The sequence below is a fragment of the Leptonotus elevatus genome, chromosome 3, assembly GCF_054856555.1.
Source record: "Leptonotus elevatus isolate MCC_2025b chromosome 3, RoL_Lele_1.0, whole genome shotgun sequence".
Classification (NCBI taxonomy): domain Eukaryota; kingdom Metazoa; phylum Chordata; class Actinopteri; order Syngnathiformes; family Syngnathidae; genus Leptonotus; species Leptonotus elevatus.
The window spans coordinates 18506103-18531627 of NC_141241.1; the positions used below are offsets into that span (position 1 = coordinate 18506103).

General features: G+C 39.4%; 1 protein-coding gene across 4 annotated transcripts in view; it reads right to left on the reverse strand.

Moving 5' to 3' along the window:
* The window catches only part of sox6 (SRY-box transcription factor 6), a 158724-nt gene that overhangs the window by 131110 nt on the left and 2089 nt on the right, over positions 1–25525 (reverse strand). For all 4 annotated transcript variants that reach the window (XM_086071359.1, XM_086071361.1, XM_086071360.1 and 1 more), the window contains exon 2: positions 5600–5671. The gene's annotated coding sequence lies outside the window, so the exon portion shown is untranslated. The remainder of the gene's footprint in view (positions 1–5599; positions 5672–25525) is intronic.

A 25525-nucleotide genomic window follows, 5' to 3' on the forward strand; every position in this document is an offset into this window, starting at 1 on the left:
TGTTGAAAATAGCTTGAAAGCAAATCTATTAACTTGATTGGACACTTGAACTGTCCAAGATGTCGTATAACTCCGCCTCTACTTGACTCCGTGGGGGCCAAGCAGCATTATGTTGTCTCAAGATTAAAAGCCTGCTTTTCAGACAAAAACTCATGAAGCTATTTAGGGTTAGATACATAGCGCATTTTTTCAATGCTTCATTGTAGAAGATTGCTCATCAGCCACCAAGTTAAGTTTGCGTAAATATGACTTTCCCCCTTACACTGTCTAGCCAGCACTTCATGTTTTTTTGTTCTTAGAAATACTTGATAATATATTTTAAATACTGAATTTTACATATAAGCTTTGGTTAATTAGAGCCTTTTCTCTAGTTGGCAAAGCATAATAAATTTGCCATTTTATTTTAGCTAGTTAAATGTCAAATTAATAAATACCGATTGAAAATCAATATCGGGAGGTGTTTTGTTGATGTTGGTGCTCAACCGTATATGACAGCAATCTACAGCATAATACCAATTTTAACAATGTGTTGTTTGGTATTTATATATTTGTCATTTTAGGGAAATGCGAGGATTCCGCCCATCAGCGACAATATGCGTGTTACTTTATCCCTGTTCTAATTGGGAGCATCAATGTTAAGTGTGCAAAAGACACACCAATTTGTCATTATTGGACACATTTTTTCCACAACTGTCCCTATATTGAAATTAAATGACAATTTAAAGACTGCTTGATGACAGTTTAATTAAATAAAGGCTCTGCATGTGTGAAAAAGGTACTGTTAGCCGGGAAGGTGTCCAAACAGTCTTCATCACAAAGTCACATGAGAATAGCGATGCTTTGTCAAGCACATATTCACAAGTACTGGATGCACATATACATACATACACTAAACGTATGCACACCTCGGTTGGTGTCAGTCGACTTCAATTGACCTCGCTTACAGATATCCCTGTACCCGCACACACAATCTTGATATAGACGCACACACCTCAGTCAGCACTGCCAGATGAGTAGTGAATTAATTTGCGTGAGCCACTCCAACATTAGCAAGGTGTGTTGAAAGGTGTCTGCCCATGTTTCAAATTAAACGCGCTGCTGGTCAGCATTAGCACCTCGCCACCCGTCAGCAACTGACACTTAGGAGGGTCTGGGGTGTGTGGGGGGGGGGGGGGGGGGTGGAGGGAATAGGGGAGCCCATCCGCCATTCACACTGGAATAATTAGAACATGTCAGGAGGAATTAATTTCCTCATTTTTCAAAAGGATACACAGAAATTACCATGTTATTATATGACAGCGTCCCTGGGAGGATTGGATTAAATTTGATTTCTTGCGCAGCCCACACAACAAATTAAAGTCATAAATAAGATGGAAAGAAGCGGGGCACAGAGCATATGTTTATGGCAATGAGTGAAGCCGAGGGACCGGAAACAACTATCTTCATTTCATTTTATTTAAATCAGGCCGACACCGTGTGTCTGAATGACAGCGGTTGCTAATGGCTCCAGATTAGAGCCTCCTTGATATTAACGCAGAGATTTCTTCGCAGCGCCATTTGAATGAAAACCGTAGAAGCCACCGCATTAACCTGTTCAACAATGATCCAATTACTCCATCTGGTCTTGTGTCAACAACCCTATTCAATTTATGATACTGTTGTGCAGATGTACAAGATGACAGCTGAAGTATCTGATTTTTCCTTGGATTGTATTTGCTAACAAAGAATAATGCTGTTCACAATCCTGCCAAAGTTGAATGATAAAAAGGAAAGCGCCGAGTTGAACAAAATGAGACAAAAAAATGCATGCCCTTCTCTCCACTCTCAAACATTGTGGACGTGTCCACTGAATGCACAGAAATCACGTCCCACTCAATTATCCAATGTCAATCAAATACGAGTGATATGGCAAAAAAAATGTATGCTACTTCATCTATGGTCTCTCTTATGCCTACACATAACTACCGTGTGCACTGCAAAAATATACCTACTTACAATATAGCCTCCGTTGGTTGGAATATATCCGGCTAGGGTATTTTCACGCCAAGACAACGAGGCACTCGCTCTAAAGTTGCCAAGCTAACGTGAAGCCTGTGCCCAAACACTGGCTGTCAAGTTGTACTTTTTTTCCCAGCTCGCTCTTCCGCCTTCTCTCCATGACAACGAGGCACTCTTAAGCCACCAGACCAGTGACCTAAAAAGGGATTTTTTTTTTTTTTAAAGCATAGGTATAGCTAGCTAGCTAATATGAACAAAGTCGCTCAAGTTCTTGAATAGTAGAAGCCCTGTTTTAGCTACGCCCCCCCCCCCCCCCCCAAAAAAAATCTGGAAAATGATGAACACGAAATCTCCACAATTGAATAGTACATAGTTCTTTGTCTGCACGTTTTCATCAATTATCTTCAAACTTTTTTAAAGCAACACTAAGGAACTTTCAGTTTATGTTGATTATGGTAATGTTATACCTGAAGGAAGATCTCATTTCCCACAAGGACAAGCGCATTGCGTTGTTTTTGAACTCACGCCAGCGAGTGAAAGCCGGGCCAATGCTGATCCTTGACTGTCCTTCCATTTTTCTTTTTTCTTTTTTGTCTACTCAGACAAAACTTTTCAGTTGTTTTACAGCTTTGTGCGTCAACATTCAAAATGACTTCGGTCTTTGTAGCGAATGGGTAAAGGGGGAAGTGACGTATGCCATAAAGCAGTCAGCACATTTGTAGTTTTTTGCGTGGCAGTCTTCCTACCATCTTCCTCAAAGTTGCTTAGCGCCAGTAAAAATGATACAGACCCCTTTAGGCCATGGTGTTTCATCAGAAGAGTTATGAAAATATTTTATTTAGGTTGAAAAGTTCCTTCGTGCTACTTTATTGTAACATATAACATACAACGTTTGGAATTTACTTTATAGGGTCTTTAAGACAATTCAATTGCTTGTTTATCTCCACTCTCATATTGGTTATCTTATTGCCAGGATTCTGTAACGGTTCTCAAAATGGGCCGGCATTAGAGACGAGTACTCCCTTGGGCACCACAAACTTTAAATAATTTGCAAATCAATTAAGTGGCTACTCTCAAGGCAACAGGGACTTCACACTCCAGGGTCGCGGTGCATTATCAGTCAGAGACGATTCATGGCGTTTTGGGAGAAAAGTTCATGGTTGAAGTCATTAATTCATTTAAGCGGACTTTTAGTTATGCATTACTTTCCACAGCTGGGGTAGCAAGATGATTAATGGTGTGTTCTTTGCTCCTGTTTTTCGCCGTATAGTGCTACTAAGTGAACTCTGTCGAACACTTGGAGGGATCATACCTTGAGATACAGGACAGCAGCCAAATCTATATTGGATTTTTATTCATCAAATAAATCATGTTTATCATTCATTTAAATAATAACAATAAACCTAGAGGTTAGATCCTTTTGCTGCGACTCAATATCGTCCATGTTTAATCACCACTGTAAAGAGAAGCCAGACAACACCGCATCTAATCCACTGAGAGCATATTTTACTTTAATGACTTCATCATAAGATCGTACATCATGCAAAACAGAGGTCTATTTATCAGATGCATGTTGAGGACGATTTATGAAGTTCAAGTGGGGCTTTCACATGCTCGTACGATAATGATGGCTTCAGAAATTAGCTTCCGCGTATCATTTGAGGTAATGCAGGTTGTCAAACTTAAAAACAATTGTAAGGTCGTATTTGCCAAGTGATTGGTGTTGAGCTTTGAAGCAAAGAAGCCGATGTGAGGTGTAAAAGAGAAACAAATTACTATTTGTTTTACAGTGCAGTTATTTAATATGTAACATGATACCTCCCCATGGGCTACGCCAGGTTCCCTGGAATGAGAGCTGTAAATCCTCGGCTTTGTTGCGTGAAGGGAGTTGATGGCCTATTATATACAGTGGACCCTCACATAATATTTGTGGTTGCACCCCCCGCCAATATTTTTATTTAATTCATTCATTTCAAAATTGAAAAAATAAATATTCAACAATATTTAATTTGGGGAAATGTTTTTTCCCCATTGTATCCACGTTTTTAGTGAAAAACACGTATTTAATGTTTATCCCAAAAAATTTGCGATTTTTGGGGGGTAAATATTTTCTTTTGTTCCTTTCTCTCCAATGCATAAGGGCTGCCAATTGTACATGGGTTTTCGCCATTAGGGAGGCACTTCGTTTGTGATTTAGAAACTAGTGGCACATTATTGCGCAGTAAGATTACCAGGTAAAACGCGGGATTAGGGGTATGAATTGCCTAGTACCTGGCGATTCAATTCGTATCACGATTCATAGGTCACGATTCGATTGAATACCGATTAATCCCGACACGAATCTATAAATTGATTTTTGCGATTTATTTTTTACTCAAATTTAGAAAATACTAATCAGTAAACTTGTACATGTACACTGTAAGATTTATATGAAAATTTATTTAGTTATCGGAAAATTCAGGCTTATAATTGAGCCACTGCGTTTAACAAACAGTTTGCAGTCTGTTTCATGTTTGAACAGCACTGAAATAAAATATTAAGGCTTAATGTTCCATTAATATAACATTCTTCCATGCTTAATGTGTGAATCCTAACCCTAAGTAAGACGTTTTGTTGAATATTCCCATAAAAAAATTGGTGTTTAAAAATCGATTCGGCCGCATATCGAATCAATTCGAGAATTGTACGCTGTAATATCGCGATATATTGCCGAATCGATTTTTTCTAACACCCCTACGCGGGATATTATCTAATTTCACATAAATAGTCCCAAAAATTATTATTTATGATCTACGTGTGTGTGGTTTTTTTCAGTCCATACAAATACTGTATATCAGCTTTGAGTTCACCTAAACAGGCCCAGACAAGATTGTCATTATTTCACAATTGATAGTGATACAGCATACTAGTATTGGGATACACAGTACTAGTTTAAAAGGAACAGTGTGTAGAAGTTTTTGCCATCTAGTGGTGAACTAATAGAATGCAATGACCTAAGCTCGACGTGTTTGCATTTTGAAGCATGCACACTATGGTGTCTCAGAGAGACCACACTTTGCAAGCCTACCACCAATTACTACGTTCGCTAAGTTTGTCTCCTTCGAGTATCCGTAGCAGAAAGGTCAAACATGTCCTCTTCTTGTAAGGTGAAGCGTGACCCATGTAATATAATTAGCCATTACTAGACTTATATATATATATATATATATATATATATATATATATATATATATATATATATATATATATATATATATATATATATATATATATATATATATATATATATATATATATAAGAAAATACATTAATGTGATAGATTTTTTTTTTGGTGTGCATATTATTGAAATTAATTGTAGGTTTGAAAAATGAATAAACTTGAAATAAAAAAAATAAATGGTAAGTATACACATTGAAAAGATAATGGTTGTAGGATTCAATGGTGAAGTTTGCTTCTATAAAAGTGTGTAATTGTGCATGCATTGTAACGGTTCAATTGTCCAGCTCATTTGCTGCAGGTGTTCAGTGTGGGTGACAAACAGCAGGAGACGAGACATGTGTCAAGAACAGAAACAGCTCAAGAGGCAAATTGATACTTACAAAAACTGAAAGACTCGCTCCCCACTTTCCAGCTACTCACTGGCACGTTGATTTCGAATTCATGTAAATGACCTGAAATTTAAGCACAGAGGGAAAAAGATGGCTTCTTTAATTGTGGTATTAAACGGCAACACAAAAAGTGGCAGTACAGTCAGTATCACTGATATTTAGAAACTGCCGTTGAAAGGTATGTGTTTGAAGAATGCAACAGGAACATAGTGTGTGGTTTTGAAACAACATGGCCCTTTGATAACAGTGTTTACCGACATTAGAACAAACAGAGAAAGAACAAGTGAAAGAGAATCAGGTCCATGGTGACTGTTACTGCAAGGTCACTTTGTAATACGGTGCTTGTGGTTCTCTGTCAAATCTACTTTGAATCTCCTGACAATTGTTTCAGGGCCCAAACTCTATTTAGTTATATATTGAAATATGTTGAAAAGCACGACAACAAAATGATTCTACGTGCACAATTTAAAAAGTCATCCTGTGTCTGTGGTGTGTCAGAAAAGTTCCAGGACTTTTCTTATTCAAAGTATACGTTTTTGCTTTGGAAGTAATCCCCTTAGAGTCAGATGCACAATCGGGGGCTGCAAGGCGGCCATGACACAAGTTCAATCGACATGACAGCGATTTGCGTGCGGCGATCTCATGTGAGTCTATTTCTGCCTCTGCATTGCCAAGCACTGTGTGCACTCCCACCACCCTGATTTTAATGAGAATGAGGGGAGCCGCTTCGTATGGCTAAGAGTCGGCTGCGTTTCATCGTGCAAAACACCCTGTTCTATATGTCAAGTAAAACAGAAAATGTATGTATGTGTTTGGGTTTGAAATATATCTTTTGTGACAACCAGTCCTAGAGATGTTACTTTGTGGCCTATAAGCCTGCATCTTTCTTGATGACAGATGACCAAAAGAAGAACATTTCCGTAACTATTTCCTGCAAATTTTCTCGCATTATCTTGTTTTTCCACAATAAAGCACCATCTTATTACCAGCTGATTTATGCAATTAGGCTGCATCAGCACTGCCAATTAAGCAAGGGCAAGTTTTATTTTTTTTAAGGTCACGCTTAACTTGATCTGTCACTAATTTGCGCTCCGGCACCTCAGTATCGCACCACGTCCAGCCCACAGGTCATCAACGAAAAGAGACGACAAATGCGGCCAGCTCATTGCTATCAGTGTGTGCGTGTGGGCAGCTGGAGGATAAACACAAGCATGAAGATAAAGGCAACGCGTTACAGACAGGTCTGAATGTGGTAGCCTTGAGCCTCAAGGTTACAATGGAGGAGAGGGGAGCCGGGACTGACCCTGGCTCAATATGAAGCTGTTGCATGAATAGCACATCGGGCCTTTCAAGCGCACACAATTTCACTGTTTGGAGCTGCACTTCAGCTGCAACCACCCACCTCTGCATTCACACACGAGTAACTTGTGTTCCAGCTATTCATTCTGGCTTGAGAAAGCGCGCACAACATGGATGCTAATTCAATACACCAGCCTTGTCAGACTTCTGACTGCAGGCCTAATTCCTGTTTTGCCTCAGTAAACGGGAGCTCTCATAATTACACAGAGTTTAGCAAACCTTGAACTCGTCGTCTGATGGTAATTGAGAACAATAGGGGAAATAATAAATGGGTAAATGTATTTCTTATTCATGACTTATTATGTCAATTATTTGACTGAGGGATAACAACAAAGGAATTTATAATTGAAAATAATGAGCCAGCCCGAAAGATGCTATAATGAAATGCTGCAATCCCTGCAGAGTAATAAGAGTCTGTGTCAACTGGCCTATTGTAACAGCATGCAGCCGCTCTTTTCCTGCTGTGAATTAGACCTACAGGCAGGAAACATTAAAGCACTCCTAATTAGAGGACTGGGGACTTGTTAAAAACAATTGCAGTGAAGGGCAAATTATTAGTTTCGCCACATTTTTCCTAACCAATTGTCAAAACACTTTCCCTAATAAAATAATACATCCATTTTTTCCATTAGTATGTTGGAGGTTCCACAGGGTGAAATATTCCACATTAACCAACATCCGCTAAACGGATTATATTTCGCTAGTTATTATATGTATAATAATATCACTGGTTCATGAACAGCGTGCTGTAGACAGGGGCGTAGCACAAAAATCTGGGCCCCTTAAGTAGTTGCCATGAGATATTTTTCCCAATGACACATACAATCACAAACAAAAACTGCTGTGAATTACAATATGTTGTCTTACTAGCTGGGGTATTTATTTATTTATTTATTTATTTATTTTTATAAAGGTGTCACTGGAGGGGAATCATAAGGGGCCCCCAATATACTTGGGAACAGAGTCCTCCCATTACCAACCCCTCCCCCCCAAAAAAATCACGGCCCATGGCTGCAGGAAACTGTCCAATTTCATTTAGGCTAATTGGTCAATTCACTAATTCATCTGTTTGTGGCAGTGACATATAGTCATAAGTAGAAATGCTCATCCGCCAAATTAACCCAATTAACCTGTGGCCACCTTTTGGTGCCATCCATGACATTTTAATGAAAATAAAATATGTGCTTTTGTTTTAGTGAAGATTGGGAAACACAGCTTTATATACGGAAAACATGTCATTGTCAAGTCATTATAAAATAGCAATGTGCTTGCTAAATTTAATTTTATTGTTTTTCGTTACGGCTGTTTAGATTCTCAGTCATTCAGGTCAAAGTAATCTGGAATCTTCAAATTACTAATCGTGTTCGTCAAAAAGTTTAATAAAATGCCAAGCAATTATGCTATGACACTAATTCATATTTCTAACAGGCTGATGGCTGTGTCATAAAAAGTAAAAGGGACAGAGAACTCACAGTCACCAGCATCATTTGTGTCATAAAGTGACCTTTCCTCAAGCGATCATGGGTCAGATCTTTATCGCACGCACACGCACACACATATAACCCAACCCAAAATGACCCTAAATGTATACACACCGAGTCTAAATTCCAGTACTGATCTTGACTCAAATTAGCTCAATATTTAGATACTGTGTTGGACTTTTAACATCTGAACTTCAACTTTATGTTCAGCCTATGCTTGCAGGGGTTTTCTGCAGGTATTCCCGCCGCATTCCAAGGGCATGCATGTTAGTTAGTTCGGCTCTTTAATTGTTCATAGCTGTGGTTGTGGTTGTTTGTCTCCCGCGACCCTAATGAGGTCAAGCGCTATCGATAATGGATGAATGCACATCAACTTTAATACATTCTAACTGGCTTGGATTTTTCCAGGGTGCGCCTCTCCTCTCACCCAGCTTTTCACAGACACCCCCTGATAAGTGGTTTAGATAATGGATGGATATCTTGAATGAGTTTCAAAAACATAGGCAAAGGCCATTCCTTTGTACTAGCACCTCCCATGTTGAAGATGTTCATGTATCTTTAAAGTAGACATCAAGCAAACGCGAAGCCTCCCGGGATTGCTGTTTGAACTGAAGCCTCTTGTAGGGCTTTGTGAAAGATAGCAGTTTAGTGTGTGTTTGGTGTGGGCTACATTTGATTTCCCAGTGTGTTTTCCAGCCATCGTGTGAGTTTAACAGAAAGAAAGAAAAAAATCTGCACTGTACAGCGGCGCCAGTAGTATCTCATATTTTCTTTCCCAATTGAAATGAATGGAAATGCTATTAAATTGCATTCCACAGTTTTGTATTTTATATGAAATGCAGTAACATCATCAAATGGAACATTAAAAAAAATAATGGTGTCCTCACGTTATCCACCGGGGGCAGTATAATTCAGACGTAGACATACAGTAATACACTTATACTGTCGATTGTTGTAGACCGTTGGCACAATGACATTTTTGTACTACAAACATATAATAATAGTTATGTATATCATTGTTAAAAGTTAGCTTCCCAATCAAGCATTCTATCTTTACTGCAAAAAGGACAGTAAAAAAATGTAAGAAAAAAATATAGTAATACGGAGAAAGATAACTTTAACTTTAAAATGAGAAAATTATTACTTCAAATAAGCAAATTTATGTGCCAACAGAACAAGAAAATGTTATTTAAATTTACCTGTAATATTTCTAAAAATAAGAAAATAATAATAGGCCCATATCAACCCAAGGGGTCTTAAAAATAGTATTTTTTGACTAAAAACAAGTAATATTGACGTTTTTCAAGCTGTAATAAATATAACTATTTTCTTTATACATAAGCATTTAATTACGTTTGACCAACTTAGCCTGAGTGTCTAGCTATATTGCACTTTTGTCTGATTGTTTTCATACTTACATTTTTTTTCCATTTATTTTATTACTAGATTATGCAAACCCCTCTTAGGACCTTTGATGTTGTTTAGTAGTCAACTTAAAATGTTGAAAATGTTTGATTTAAGCCTCACAGTACTTAAAACTGGCTGTTAACACTCAATGCTAAGACAATTAAGATAATTATTATGAGATGTATTATTTATTTATTAGATATAGATTAATAAGATAATTAAGTAATAAGTATCCTGAAATAAGTAGAATGATCTTGTCATTCTGCCTTGGTTTATAAGTAGCCACACAGGAAGTTGAAGGGCATATTTAAAAATTGTCTAATAATACTAAACATTTTTCAAAGTCCTCTTCTGTCTACTTTTTAACAGCATTTCTGCCAGTCTGCCCCATTTTGGTTGGAGTTATTCGGTGTTGGAAACAGGTCAGTCTCATTCAAACAGCTGCTTCATTCACCAGCACAGCATTAACTGTCACTGCCTTCCTAACCTCTCTTTTATCCCCTTGTCATCTTTGTCTCTGTGAATGAACTCATCCTGAGCCACCACAGACGAGACACTCACAAAAAACGTCTTGCACCAGTGTGTCAGGAATGTCTATCGGAGTGACACTTTGGTGAAACTATCTTTGTCGAGGGTACAATTGGGATTAGCATTTCTGGCTAAAGCGCAAAAGTAAAGCAAAAAGGGAAAGAACATCCACCCAAGAGTGCTTTGTTTAAAGGGAGCAGCTTGGTGAAGATACAACACTTGGACTGGTCAAAGCTTTCATGTGCTGCTCTGCAAATATAAAAAAAATTCTTCCTATAAGTCAAATACAAGAGAATAAGAATATTTCGGTCCCAGTGCTCCTAACAGGCGGCTGTGCAACCTACTAATTCTCTTTGATTCCCCCACATATTCCTCACTACAAAGCCTACGAAGACAGACAACACAGAAAATGGCTTGTCTTCTTGCACACCAATGAGGCCTCTTCTTTTGACTTCCAAGTTATACACGGATATTTTATTTTTGCCTCTGTCTCTTTTATCAGTGTGTGTGTGTGTGTGGGTGGTGTGTGTTTTTCTGTGTGGGGTGAAGGAGTGTAACACGTCTCTCTCTCTCTCTCTCTCTCTCTCTCTCTCTCTCTCTCTCTCTCTCTCTCTCTCTCTCTCTCTCTCTCTCTCTCTCTCTCTCTCTCTCTCTCTCTCTCTCTCTCTCTCTCTCACCCAGGTAATGTGTTTATTTTCCTGAGCCCATCTTCTAGTTTACTGTGTGCCGGTGTTTCTCCCCTCTTATCGCCTGGCCCTCGCGGGGCACTTTAGCCCCTCAAATCCTGTTCACCACATACTGGTTTTAGAATCTGTGAAATGAATGCTGGAGAAGCGTGGCCACAATGTACGCCTGTGTTGCTACTGGACTAAAATGGGCTTGGCATTTTTTTTGTCCAGGGAGATGCATAATGGAAGTTTTTAACACCTCAAAAGAGGCTAGGTCTTTGTGGAGGCGCACTACAGAAAGCTGCCAGTCTCCAGAGGAGGCAGACACACAGAGTGGTGCTGGACAAAGAGCTCAACGAGCAGGATCAGCGGGGGCATCAATCTGCACGCAGCCGCGCACATGCAACTACATAGAGTATACTGTAAATACACCTAAATGCGAAGGGAATCATTGAACATGCATATAGGTGTAGCTTCAGCTAACTGCAATTTCAATAGAATAGAGCAAAAGCAAATACAGTGCTCTTTGTCGTTATTGCGTTTGCCCAACTTGATCGTGGGAAGTTAATTAAATGAATTACATTTGAACACAATATTGTTAACTGTAAATACCATAATTCCTCAAAAGGTTAGCTGCTGCTCTGAAAGGGCAAACAAACAAAAAAAGACACAAAAAAATCATGTTAAGTCATAGTTTTTAAACTGCCAGTCTGCCCTAGAAGTATTATATTAGTAAAATTATCTGTGAAGAAAAAAAAAAGCCCTCTCTGGCCATCTTCCATCTGTAATAGGATTTTTAAGAAATCACTGTTCCAGAGAAAAAAAAAACAAATCACAGCGAGAAAGTGCAACCGACAAGGTGTCAATCATTTTCTGCGCACTCACAAAATGTCCAGATCCGGAAGAAGAAGAAAAGCCAATCCTTGGTTTGCCAAGAACTGAACATAAGACTCATGAACAGAAGCAAAGTGAACAGACCTAAGTGACACGGCTTTAGCAACAGCTCTGCTTGACAGGTACATTTCTCACCTCTTTTTGATTTTTAATTGATTGTACATTCCACAAAATAAAACTTCAAACAGATCACATTAAACGCTATCGTAGCACTCCAAAGTCATGCTAACAATGTAGCAGCCGACCTAATGTGGCTTATTCACAGTGCTAATGTTAGCTTAGCATTGGTAGCGCTGCTATTTTGTTGAAGCTGGACGTGTGTTCTTTGTGACTATTTATCACGTACTTTCATATTTTCAAGCTATTGTGAAAGCCCATGTGTGAAAATCAAACTGGACAGTGGGGAGATTAGTGAATTGAGGCTACATTCAAATCTTGCTAGTAAACGTCCCTCTTCAGACACCATATACAAAATGCCCCCGGCTAATATCTGAGGAAATACAGAACATTGTTACATTTGGGCAAATCCACTTAAAATGCCAACTCAAAAATGTATTCAATCTTTTTTTCTTTTTTTTTTACTGTATTCCAAACCAACAGCTGGTAAGTACGACCGTTGCTTATTCTATCTACATGTAAACAATAAACATTAAGATACACATATTGCTTCCTTGTACAAATACGTTGCGATTTTCATCAGAAGCAACAAAATCAATTTGTTAATGTCTCACCACTCAGTGTTTGCCAGCGAAGTGACGAGGCCAAAGCCCCAAGCATCTGTATTCAAATGATCCCCTATTTTAGGTGCAGCTTAGTGTGGATATTTTCCAACAGCACTGCACTGAAAATCAATCACATGGTGAATTAAACCAGAAAGGAAACAACTGATCCATAAATGATCAGGTTACAATAAGGCAGTGGTGTCTGAAAATTATGCTGGTTTTTTCCCCCCTCTTGTAGAAGCATTTAGCACAATTTGGGAGGGGCATGGTTTTCCACCAATGACTTTTATTGCTGTGCAAAAGTAGTCCTAGGTTGACCAATAATCATTTTCCAACGGAGGGCTGAGGTGGAAAACATTTGTGCTCTCGTAGGTGACATCATTCCATTGCGTGTTGATGTGCAGCATCTTTTATAAAGAATTTGTTGTTATTATTCGAAGGAATGAATGACACACTAAAAATCAACAGCCAAGGAAATTAAATGTGCAATAATAGCACCACTATAGCCATTTACACAAATAACACTATAACCTCTTTTCATTTCTTCTTATTTACAGTTGCACAGGTCATATCTCTAAAAATAAATAAATCAACAATATATAAATAAATAAACTGCAAATAATAGCAGCATTTGAAAATGCAAATGAGTGCATTTAGGGGGACTCTGAGAATATTTCTGCCTTCGTAATCTTCTAAAGAGGGCAATGATTTAGAAGGAAGACACAAATCTCCAGCGACATGGCAGGAACTGTAGGGCACTTTGGTTTCCCCATTCTCCCTTTCTCGTCTCACTCATGTCTCCTCCGCCCCTTCTCCTCATCTCTCCCTCCTAATTCACCTCTCCCCCTTGTTGCCCCCGGGGTGGCAGGGCCAAGAGTGAGGTAGAAGGGGGCTGAGAGCACAACTCGGCTCGGCTGTTGCCTTCAGAGAAAACAAATGTAGTGTTTGAGCCACTGATCACTTGCTTAATTGAGTTTAACACTCCTTTTCTGGATAAAAAAAAAAAAAAGAGCCTTTGAAATAAAAGGTCAAATTACCTCTAGAGTCAGGCAATAAATAAGTCAAACAAGGTAAGAGGTTCCTGCCAGCAAATGCTAAAGGGAAATTTAATTAGAGGGAGAAAACAGGAGGCTCTCTATTTGATCCTCAACAATCGGCCGAGGCTTAACAATCATACAGCAAAGAAAGGAAATATATCCAGTGTCATTATCTTGACTTTAACACAGCCGTTGAACAAAATATACAGTCCAAAAATACACTCTATATGGATATCATTCTTCCCTATTAGTCTGCACCCGCCAGTGCATTAAATGTTCTCCCATTATACGAGTTGGGCCATAGGCCCATTGTCCATTGATTCCAGCACAAGGAAAGGAAATGGGCATAAAGCAAATCTATAGTCTGGACTGAAACAGAACAAGGGAAGGAGGCAACAGCGCTCTACACCCAACCAGCCACAATGTGGCCTTTGTGACATAATGCGCTCCGTCCAGCAGATTGCGGAAAATAATCCCAAATTTACTGCTTCACGTTGTCCAGCAATAACAACTGACATCACAGCGTGTGCCATGTATGCCATATTTCAGCGTACATGTTGGATTTAGAGGAGAATGAGGGGGGTTGTAAAAGCATTGGCCAGCAGTTATTATAGCCCCATCATGTCCTGTGAGCCTATTACAGCATGGGACAAGAAACTGTAAAACTCTACAGACTGACAGCAGGATGGAATCTGTACAACCTCACAGCACACTTTTAATTAAGATCCAGACAAAGATTTTGCTTGTATTACAGTCAAAACCTGAGCACTGAAATTCTGACACACACACTTGAATTTGTTTGTTCCTGTGTTGCAGAGCTCCCCGATACAAAAGAGTGACTCCAGTGTGGCGTGGAGCAGCAGCAGGACACAGAGGTTCTTCTAAGTGGCTGACCCAACAGCAGTAACATGAGGTTGGTGTTAACAGTGCTGAAAGCATGACAGGTGGGTCACATGAAAGATCAAGTCAAGTTCATTTCGCTTGTTCAACACATGCTTCTCATTATTCCACATGACAAATTGACATCGCTCCCATCCAGAGTGACTCGCCGCAAACTGGTCGTTACATTATGTACACATCGAGAAGTATGCCGGGAGCGTAAACAGTGTCCTGGAAGGTACTAATGACCCAAAACATAGAGTAAAATACTTCAATAAATTGGCATTAAATTATTTAGTATTTCTACCGAGCTACAGAAACAAAAGCTTTTCCACAGCTGCTTTTTTTCAATTCCTAAATGGAATAATAATATTTTTCCAGCCATGGGCAGGCAGCATGTCAACTTGTTTCAGTGAATGTGAACATACACGATGCTGAGTGTGTGTGTGGGGGCGGGGGGGGGGGGGGGGGGGGGGGGGTTTAACTGTGGCCAAATGGTAAAATGTTGAAATTGGTAAAAAAATATATATATTAACTCACCTCCCCCCTTTTTTTCTGAATAGCCAAGAGATAAGCACCTTTTAGTAAAGCAGCCAGTTGAGTTTAAGCTTATTATGAATACCTCTCCGAGCGCAGAGGCATGTACTGCAGAAATCAAAAGGAGTAATGGGCAGGTAAGCCAGTGTCATTTTAAGGAGGAAGTCAGTTGTGAAATTGTCAAATTTCACAATATTCTGTCCTCCGCATGCTCCCATAAAAGACTTTGAACGGCACAGCTGTGGAAAAAAAAAATGTTTCCAGTTCTGTGTTAAAAAGAAAATCTGCAGATAATCTTTACATTGTTAGAGGTTCATAATAGTTAGATCATATATATTTTTGATTAAATAGCAGACACATCACAAGATAGGATTAGTGCAAAAATACAAGATGTGAACTGCAGAGTGAATTAAGGGATTTATTTCTAAATACATGATATGTATTGGAAGATAATTGCTGAAAACGTGAAAAGACTGCATTTTTTCTGATTTATTTATTTGGATATGGTTAGGGATGGGAATCGAAAACCGGTGCTTGTTGAGAACCGGCTCCCAGTGTTTAAATTATTTGGCATCATTTGCCGTTTTTGCTAACGATTTCCTTATCGGTTCCGTTTGGGCCGATGACGTCACAACGCGCGCATCATTTCCGTGCGCTTCGAGCAACAAACATGGCACCACGCTCGAAAGTTTGTTGACATATTCCAAAAAAAAGCTAACAAAAGGCCAACTTGCAATATTTGCAAGGCTGGCTTGCGAGCGTTGTTGTTTTTTTCATCAGGGTTCATTCAAGGTTGCCTAACGTGCAAAGACGTATAGAACAAACCATGACTTAAAAGCAACACTCGCTACTTCCACACATTCTGAATCTGCTCACAAGAGTCACACACCAGTCTACTTGCTGCGTCTGTTTTGACTGAGGCAAGGAGGAGGAGTTTTTCAGTGCTCAGTTCATAGTGTTAAAATGTTACTGGAGTTATCACAAAATAATCTAGGTTGTATTTGGTAAATTCCTACAGAAGATGATTTTAAAAATGTAGTTATGCTTATTTTCAAATCTTTTTTTCTTTTCTTTTTTTTCTGGGAGTCCTCGAATGTGGGACCTCTTAAAACTTCACTATTGGGTTTGAAATGCCATGTTACTTTTAAACAGTTCTCTTGTTTACAGACATGGAAAAAGTGGATGCTAATCTATGTATATTCACCTTTTTTCCCAAAAAAGAATCGATAAGAGATTAAATAAAAAAATCGAATAGTTATGCAGAATCCGAATTGTAAAAATCTTATCAATTCCCATCCCTAGATATGGGTAAAAACAGTGCTGGATGACGCCCTTCGACATCTGGCAGGAGTCGCCACTTCCCCATTCAGTGGTTATCTGGCGCAGTTACGTTGAGCTATGTCTCCACCCCGAAAATAAAATTTCCCTATACGTATAGTCTGCTGGCGTGGCGGCTTAAGAGCGCCTCATTGTCCGCCATAAGTGCATGCACACCACAGAGAGAAAGAAGAGCGAGTGGGGGCGGGGATTTGGTAGTCTGATGTGGACTTTGACTTTGTGCTTGTGTACCGAAGAAGCCCCATGATGACCCGATGGGAACCGATAGCAAGCAATAAAAATGTTTTCATGATCAAACACTATAGATGTACAGTACATGTAAACATTAGCTCTCCTAAGACTGAGATGGAGGGCTCACCAAAAAAAGCTACCAAGAAGTTCATGAGTAGTGGTTAAATAATGAATAAGAACATCAACAATGACAATTTGAGCAAATTTGTTATTTCCTAAGTGTGTACCCATCTGGTAGCCTGTGCATTAATCAGTTCCTAAGAAGTAACTCTCAGTTTCAAAAAGGTTGGCGACCTCTTAGTCTAGCCTAGTGTCCCCCAGTCAACGAAACCCAGCCAGACTAATAAATCCAGTCTTCTGAATATTCATCAATGTTGCCACATGATCTGCGGGTCACCTAATCACAGTCACTTTCCCCTTAATCACAGGCTTCTAATTAGGTCCTAATAAGCTTTTTCCCCATTCTCTCTGAGCGCCTCTGTGTCACTCACACATCAGACCATGAAATAATAAATTAAGGGTCTGTCAAACTCGAAAGGAGCGCTTCTCTTGCGGCAGTCATACCGAAGGCAGACCTTCTTAGGCTAATTGAAATTAGCGAAAGCTTAGCCCAGGCTTTGGACGTTGGAAGTACAGCCAGCAGTGAGGCTTTACTGGTTTCTCTGATGTCGGGTAATTGTTTAAACCTGATTTGGTGCACGGCCTCGCGTAGCCTATCCAGCCAAGATTGGAAAAAAACATTCTTGCTAGCGCTTTTCTCCGCTGTTTCTTCTATTCTAATTCAGGCCCTCATTGGCCTCAAGTGAAGCCTCAACGATCCCATGTTCATCTTGGACAACCAGTGTTGGAGATGATGATCACTGGCCACAAGTTGATAATGATGACTGTTTAATTAGAAGCCTTTCTTTGGCCTGACCATAACCCAAACTCCTCCACCCTGCAGATGGTAACCAATAAATTTAGCTTTTTTGAGGATGAGGAGGAACATTGTACCTCCCCGGTCTATCCTCAGCTCCACCCCTAACCAAGAACATAAAGCTTTGCTCCCTATTGACACACAACCACAACCAGCTCCGTGCATGTGTGTTGGAAGAGTGGAACCGTGCTTCTTATACTCTGCCTTCATATACATTCTGTTGGAATCGGTTCCACATTTTCGAGGTCAACTTTGGCTGCTGTACAACATTCGATATTCTTTCATTATCTTTACCTCAACCCTCGATGGTAACTTTCCCCATGCTTCAAACAGTAGCGAGAATTACACGCAAACTACCTTATTTGAATGACATTTGCGGAAAAATGCGCAACAGGCCAATGACAGAGCAACAGACATACCCGATACTTTGTGTTAAACATATACATTTAAAGGGCAGAACTAGGGGAAGTGTTTGTGCTCTCTTGCACAGCTTCAGTTTGAAACCAAGCTTTTACATTGATACATTGCTTGCTAATGTATAGTCTGCGTACATTGCTGTTGAGACAATATACGGCGTAAGGTCACAGCGTCATATGGTTGTGGTTGTAAAACAGTCAGTTCAAAAAAAGTCCACTTTGAATAATTGCAAACATTTTGTAATTAGTGTATCATATCCGTTTCGTGTGTGTGTGTGTGTTTTTTTTTTAAAGAACATCCCACGTTGTTGTTCTATTGACCTCAGCAAAGGTCTGTAAGATTTTTGAGAAAATCCGGTTTAGCATTGCCTCTCATGTCCAACAGCCCCCTCCCATCTAAGACCCCCTCCGTTTATGTGCCAATCATCCGCCCCCCCTTCAACAAGCTTACTCTGATGATGTGTGTGTGTGGGGGTGTGTGCTTTGCATGTGTGGGTGTGGGTGTGTGTGTTCTCTATGCGGGCTGGTGTCGTGTGCCAGAGTGGCTATCCCCTCAGATTGTCAAAGAGGCTCATGGGAAATTTACAGCAAGGGCCAAACCACAAGCTTTCTCTATCATTTCAGCAGATTTCTCTTTTTTTAGTCCCATTCAAGAAAGTGATTATAGCAGAACTTTCTTTCTTGGCTTTATTCTTCGGGCTCTCTGGGTTTTCCTTACCACAGCTGCACTTTGCTTATAAACGTGCAGCAATCCAATATTTTCTTAAATTCATTGTTAGGCAGGGCATTTTTTTTCCCCACTTGCTTTTAAAGTTGATAATTGTTCACTCGCATTCTTTTTTTTTTTACATGTAATTAAAGTTCATGCGTTTTCAGACATTTTCACTCCCAGCCGATTCTTGATTTGATACGTTGCGAGCGTCCGACATGAACATGGAAAGTCACTGCATCTCATCACCGTTGAATCAGGTGACAAGCATACGTAATGAGAGAGTAAAAGTCTGCTATTTAGAACAGAAGGTTGTTGTTTACTTTACAGTATGCTTCTCAAAATACCAAACCCCCTCAGCTATGTGTAGCATGATTGCATGTTTCTAACACTACTAAAACTGATGTACATTTACCGTAAGCTACAGCATTTTCCCTTTGACTCGTGATTCACATGTTTTTTTGTCAAACACAAGACAGTGGAACAGGGACTTCATGTCATGTGTTTCTTTTTACATAGAATATCGTTGAAATTAATCTATTCTTGAGATATGCAGAGATATGCGTAATACAATATAATATTCACATCATCCAGACTGCTACAATTTAACCACTCCAAAAAAAGAATGACTAAGTCATAAGTTAGTGTATCGGTAAGACTAAATAATGACTTTAGAAACTTGTACACAAGAGTCTGAGGTCACTTTATTTCTTGGGCCGTCATTTCATCATCAATGCCTTCAATCATTTCATCGAGGCAAGAGAAGATACATTTTCTCACATATCACATATCCTTGTTACACGTCCAAGTCGGTGTTAAAACAAATTAATCAGAAACAAAAAAAAAACTCGGCAAAAGGAGACACTGTGGTTTACATCATCAGAAGTTGAGCCACAAGACCCTTTCCACCTCCTCGCTCTTTGTCACGTTGATTTATATTTGGCATTAGCGCGTTCCATTGGAATAACAATCACAAATTTGATTTCTAGCCCAGTATGTCCTGTCTTTTCCATAACTTCCCCCGTCTGTTTTACATGTCACATTAGCTGCTTCACAATGAAAGTTTTTCACTGATATTTGTTTCCATCCAGAAAATATGCAGCATCCCTATAACACTCGAAGTAGATAGTTCAAGATTAAGTTGAGCTATACGTATATGCATAATGGTCATATTTGGACATCAAGTGGTATGACCGGAAATGTTGTATTTTTATTATTATTATTATTATTATTATTATTATTATTATTATTATTATTATTATTATTATTATTATTATTATTATTATTATTATTATTAAATAATTTTGTCAAGCAAATAAATATTGTCATTAGAATTTTTATTGTGTGGCTAGCTAATTTGTTTTGTATGGATGGCTAATTATTAGCCTCATGTGTGTCCTAAATTATAGACGTGTTAAATTGTAAATAATAGTAAAATTGTAGATAGAAGTGAATAATAATAAAGAATACATATTTCTAGTGTTTTTATAATAAAATAACTGTGCTGGGTCTGGTAAAAACCCTATCCGTCAATGACCCAAATGTATACGTACAGATTCAAATTGAAGCTTCGAATTATTCACAGGACAACAATCTCCCTCTGTGTGCACACACACACACACACACACACAAGTGAACACCACTTACAGTACCACCACTCAACGCATCGCGTCGTCGAGCTGAATGCGAAAACGTTCACGTGCCAATAAAAATGGCTTCCAGCGTCTTTATGGTTGTAATTGGGAGAGAAGAGGCCAGATTGGCAGGCCAAGTCACAACCGTGGAGCATATTTTACATCTCATGTCAGATCAAGCTGGCAGATACGCGGTCGTCTGTCAGCGTTCACCTACTACATCATTTGTAAGCGCACAGACAGGGGAGACTTGTGTTAGGGGAGCTACAATGATCCTCTTTTGCATCTTGGAAACATTGGAAAGCTAAATATGGTATTGTGAGCTGTGAACGTACATGAGAAAAGCATACTGTATCACCAACACAAAATTCTGATGTTTAGGATTAACTCAAATGTTTTAGCCTTGTGATGATGACCCCAGAGCAGTAAATGAACATTATTTTGACACACCAAAGTCGCATCTCTTTTACTGGATGCTCAGTACATTTTATATCCAAAAATGAGCAAGTCATCCTGGAATGCGTTACGTTGGTCCACCTTTAGTGCCGTACTGCATTTTGCAACAAACATGATTGAATTTCAAACCGTTTGGCATCAAGGAGTTGTAAGTGCAGTATGTCACTGGTTGCTTTCCACAGCAAACGTTACATTCTTGCGAGAGCAGGCTCCCCTGTGCTATGTGTACGCACCGTCCATCTCACACAAGGTGAAGGCTTTAAGGGGATATATCTCATCTTACAGCTGCCTGTGCCAGTTCACGTGAAGGACTCGAGTGCCGAGTCCTTCAACACTTTTTCCGAAGCACCGGCTCGTCTGCGAGAAGACCTGATCCGAGTATAATGCGAGGGATCGCGAGGGTTGCCGTGACGCCTTTTGTGCGAGCTGCATCTGCTAACATTACACTAATCTCTTTTGCCTTATTCCCTCACGGGACACAAGAGCGGGTCTGCAGAGCTGCGATTCCAGCAAGACATGGAACGTATTGATCACTCCTTCTTTGTGGCAATACTGACATTCCATTACGGGGGTCACTGTATGTTATTGAGATCCTGAATGATTTTGAAAAATAGATTTTTGCTCCTCCATATTGCAATTGTAATTGCAATCTAATATGTGATTAGTATTATTATTTGCAAACACAGGCAATGGGCAATATCAGATTTGTTATGCATACTGTAAATGTGTTGGTCTTATAGAGTAGACTCACTAAAATAAAGCCAGATGAACGACCAATTACACATTTTTATCTTCCTTAATTAGACACAAAACACTTTCACTTGCAGCCTCTTAAGCGTTCACTACAACAGTTTCACAAAATCCTATGAAACAAGTGTGCCCTAAACATACGTCAGCGAGTCATAAATCAATAATGCAAACAAATCTTTGGCTTCATCAAACATGTGGACTGAACTCCTTTAGCATTGAACCTATCTAGACACTGTATAAATAAAAAAATAACATTTTAAAAATGTAGGGCTATATAAAAAAAAAAAAAAGAAGTCTAACAACAGACCAAAATATATTTTTCTTCTTTCCAAATTGTAGCATTTGCCATTCGAAAAATGCATTCCACTACATCACGATTTCAATTTGATTAATTGCTCAACCCTAACCAAGTGGCAGGACACTCACATACGTTGCGCATAAAGGTTAGCGTCAGTAAGCAGTGAAAACATGAGTGTGTCTGTGGTACAAATAATTACACAAACGCTTTCAAATGGTTGCCAGAAGGGGAGAAGACTAACTTGTTCTCTTTGGATTTCATAAGCAAATGTCTGCACAATGAACACCGACTGACATGAGTGTTTGTTTAAAATTCACTTTCAACCACCTGCGCGCTTTTTACACAACCTGACAGTTCTCAGCCTTGGTCTGCATGTCGCCTGTGTGTCCGTGCGTGTGTGCGTGTATTGTTCATGTTGTGGGGACATAAGTGTTTACACAGCCATTGCGGCGACTCACCTCCCTTCTGGGGACAAAATTACATCCTCAGTATGTCAATATTTAGCTACATTTTAAGGCCGAGGAAGTAGTTTAAGGTTAACACTGGCTTAGGGTAAGTGTCCGAGAAATTATTCTAAATTGTGTGTGAGCGTGTGTGTGTGTGTGTGTGTGTGTGTGTGTAAAGGCACTCCAAAATCCAACACATTTTAATTACTGCCCGGCTGCTGCGTGTTTCTCTTTGATGTGGCAATCAAGGCGAGCATCCTCACAGAACCGCTGTACAAGTGCTCGTCTGATTCATAAGAAACAATCACCCCGGCTAATTCCTGCACCCGCACCAGCCAAGACCTGTGTCAGAAATACACACCCGCCAAGGCCTGTCCAATTAACTCTACATATTAATGTGCGGTGTAAAATGGAGGGGGAAAAAATCATAAAAATCAACAGAGGCTGGACTGTTGCATTTTGAAGTCAACCTTAATTATATGCGCAACTATGCTATGGACTAAAGGAAAATGGCCAATTATTTTTTAGAAAAACATTGGGTGGGAGAATGAATGATACAGGCCAAAATGGGCCACTTAAGTTACTCGCGCAATTAGATGAATCCTGTGAAGACGCACATATTTAGATTTTTCTTTTTTCATCTTTAATCCTTTATGTCGACAATTCTGTGTTATTCACTCACAGCACTTTCCCAAAGTGGGGTGCGTGTACCACTAGTGGCACGCAGGCTCCCTCTAGTGGTACGCAGAAACATTGCTTAAGTACAGTTCAGTTGTATTTAACTTACAAAACAGTTACATTTTGCCTTTAAGCACCATTTGCTTTTTAACCGCTGTCCCGTTTTTTGATGACCATTTAAGGCCTTCTACACTACTGTCGAGAAAACTGGTACTTGATGCAAAAGGTTTGTAAGCAATGATGGAGAAGAACCATAACCTGGTTGCTGTTCTCCATTTGCACTCTTACTGTAGGTGCTGTTTTCAACTGCGGCTTGCTGCTTCATTAATGCACACATGCACAATGTTATGAAGAAACATACAGCCCAGTCCTAGCATATACCCGAATGAGAGCATCACGACTCTCACAGCAACTTCTCGCCGGAAGGGACAGATTATACATTCGACGTCACTTTGGATCCTTGCGGAAATCTTGTGTCTGCAAATTGGTTAACACTTAAGACAGATGTCACAACATGTGTCGCCACATTTATTATCTGCTAGCCTTCTGCTGGAACTTTACCAGGCCTGCTGTTGTTTACCTCTCGCCATCTTGTTTACCCTGCTCTCTCATACCACAAAGAACAGGAGAAGCCCCTCCAGCCGCCATCCGAAGACACGCACGCACGCACACACACACCCACGCACACACTCCAGTGTGCTGTGGCCACACTTCACCACACATGTCCTGTCACTTGGATGCTGCTTTAAATGATTGTGAAATCTCACATCCATATCACAAGCTAGGTTTATACTCATACGCACACTCGCAAGGCAATCCTTAATTAGAGTAATAGTCACATTCAATCATCCAAGCCAAAATATTGACGATGATGCAGAAATATTTTTCATAGTAGTAATAACTCACTCACACTGTGCTGTAATGTCATTTAAAAATTATTTATGCATAGCGACTGTTTAAAGTTGGCGATTGCAATGTTTTAATAGGGTGGTTTACAAAAATGTAACAGCTGTGAAATTCAACAACACACAACTGTTTTAGTGTACAAATTATTTTGAGCATCTCAGAGAGAGGAGCAAGGACCAAAATCGGTGTACTTATTCAGAGAAATGTGTACCAGCAATGTGATAAAATGCACTCTTCCTCCTCCTCACATCTATACTTTTTCTTCAAAAAGCTCCTGTTAAGTGAATCAAACCTGTAGATCTTCAAGGAAATGTAGTTTGTGGCACTTAGACTAAACAACTGTATACTGAGATCAGTGCCTAATAACGGTTTTTATAGCAATATATGATGGTACGGGGCAAAAGTTCCTCTTGTAAAAGCGATACATTGGACTTAGAATGCGGGGTATGTTTAGACAAGTGAGCCAGGTGCCCCTCATGCCTGTCAGCCCTAAAAAAAAAAAAAATGTAAATATCTCCTTCATTTTATATGCTGAGTTCAAGTGCTGCTCGGACTCTCAAGCACACTCGACAATCAATTTCAAATGACAAACATGTGACGTAAAGGCAAGTGACGTGAGTGTGGCGTTCCTCTATCAATCGAGCAAATTTTACCGCAAATGAAACGCACGTTTGAGACATCATTTGCTGCAACACAAGAAAAGCATTTACAGCAAAGCATCAGTATTGAAGAAAATGTGCGTGAAGTTTGTGCACTCTGCGTGCACTCATGAGCCTGCGCTGCCATCACAACAATGTGCTGAATGGGCAGTCTAATTATACATGTGCCATTTAGACGTGTGCGTTTGGTGTCCGCACGACCACCTTACCTTATGTGGAAACTTCACGGCTGCGCACTACCGCGTGTTGTCAAAGAAATGGCAATTGCATAAAGTTAATGCGCGAATTAAATTGATTATGTTTTGAATTTTAAAAAAAAAAATGCTATATGGGGCCGGAGAATTTGTAGGTGTCCACTGAATTGCTCCCTGCATGGAGCGTGTCGTAAAACATGAATGATAAGTTTAAATGTAAAACAATAGAAAGACAAAAAAAAGTGTAATTACAATATGTGGTCCTGTGTTTGAAACTAACTAATAAAAAGTAGCAGGCCCCTCAAAAAGGTCTCAAATTAATTTTGTGCAGTTACTTTAATTCCCATATTCAATTTATTATTAATCATACACAATTATAATTCATTCTAATAAACAATATCTGTGTTTCTACTGCTCCAAAATACACTTTTGTGCACACTGCAACCTGAAACGTTTTTTTTTCACGTGAGATGTAATTATTTAATTTAAAGAAAAGTGCAAGAAAACATTTACTCGTTTTTTGTTGTTGTTTTTATTTATTCATTTTAATGTTAGCAGCTTATTTGCATTTTCCACAAAGTTCAGCATACAGTCGTCAGATCGCCGAGTTGCCGGTTTTTGCTCTTAAATGGAGAAAAGTTGCGTGCAAGGGCATCTTCTGTAAATGGGCAAGCCCTGCGATTGTTCAATTTAATTTATGACTTGTGCATTCTTAACAGGTCAATTCCCCCGACCTCTGGGAAAGTGAAGGGAGAGCGCGTTCATTCCCAGGCT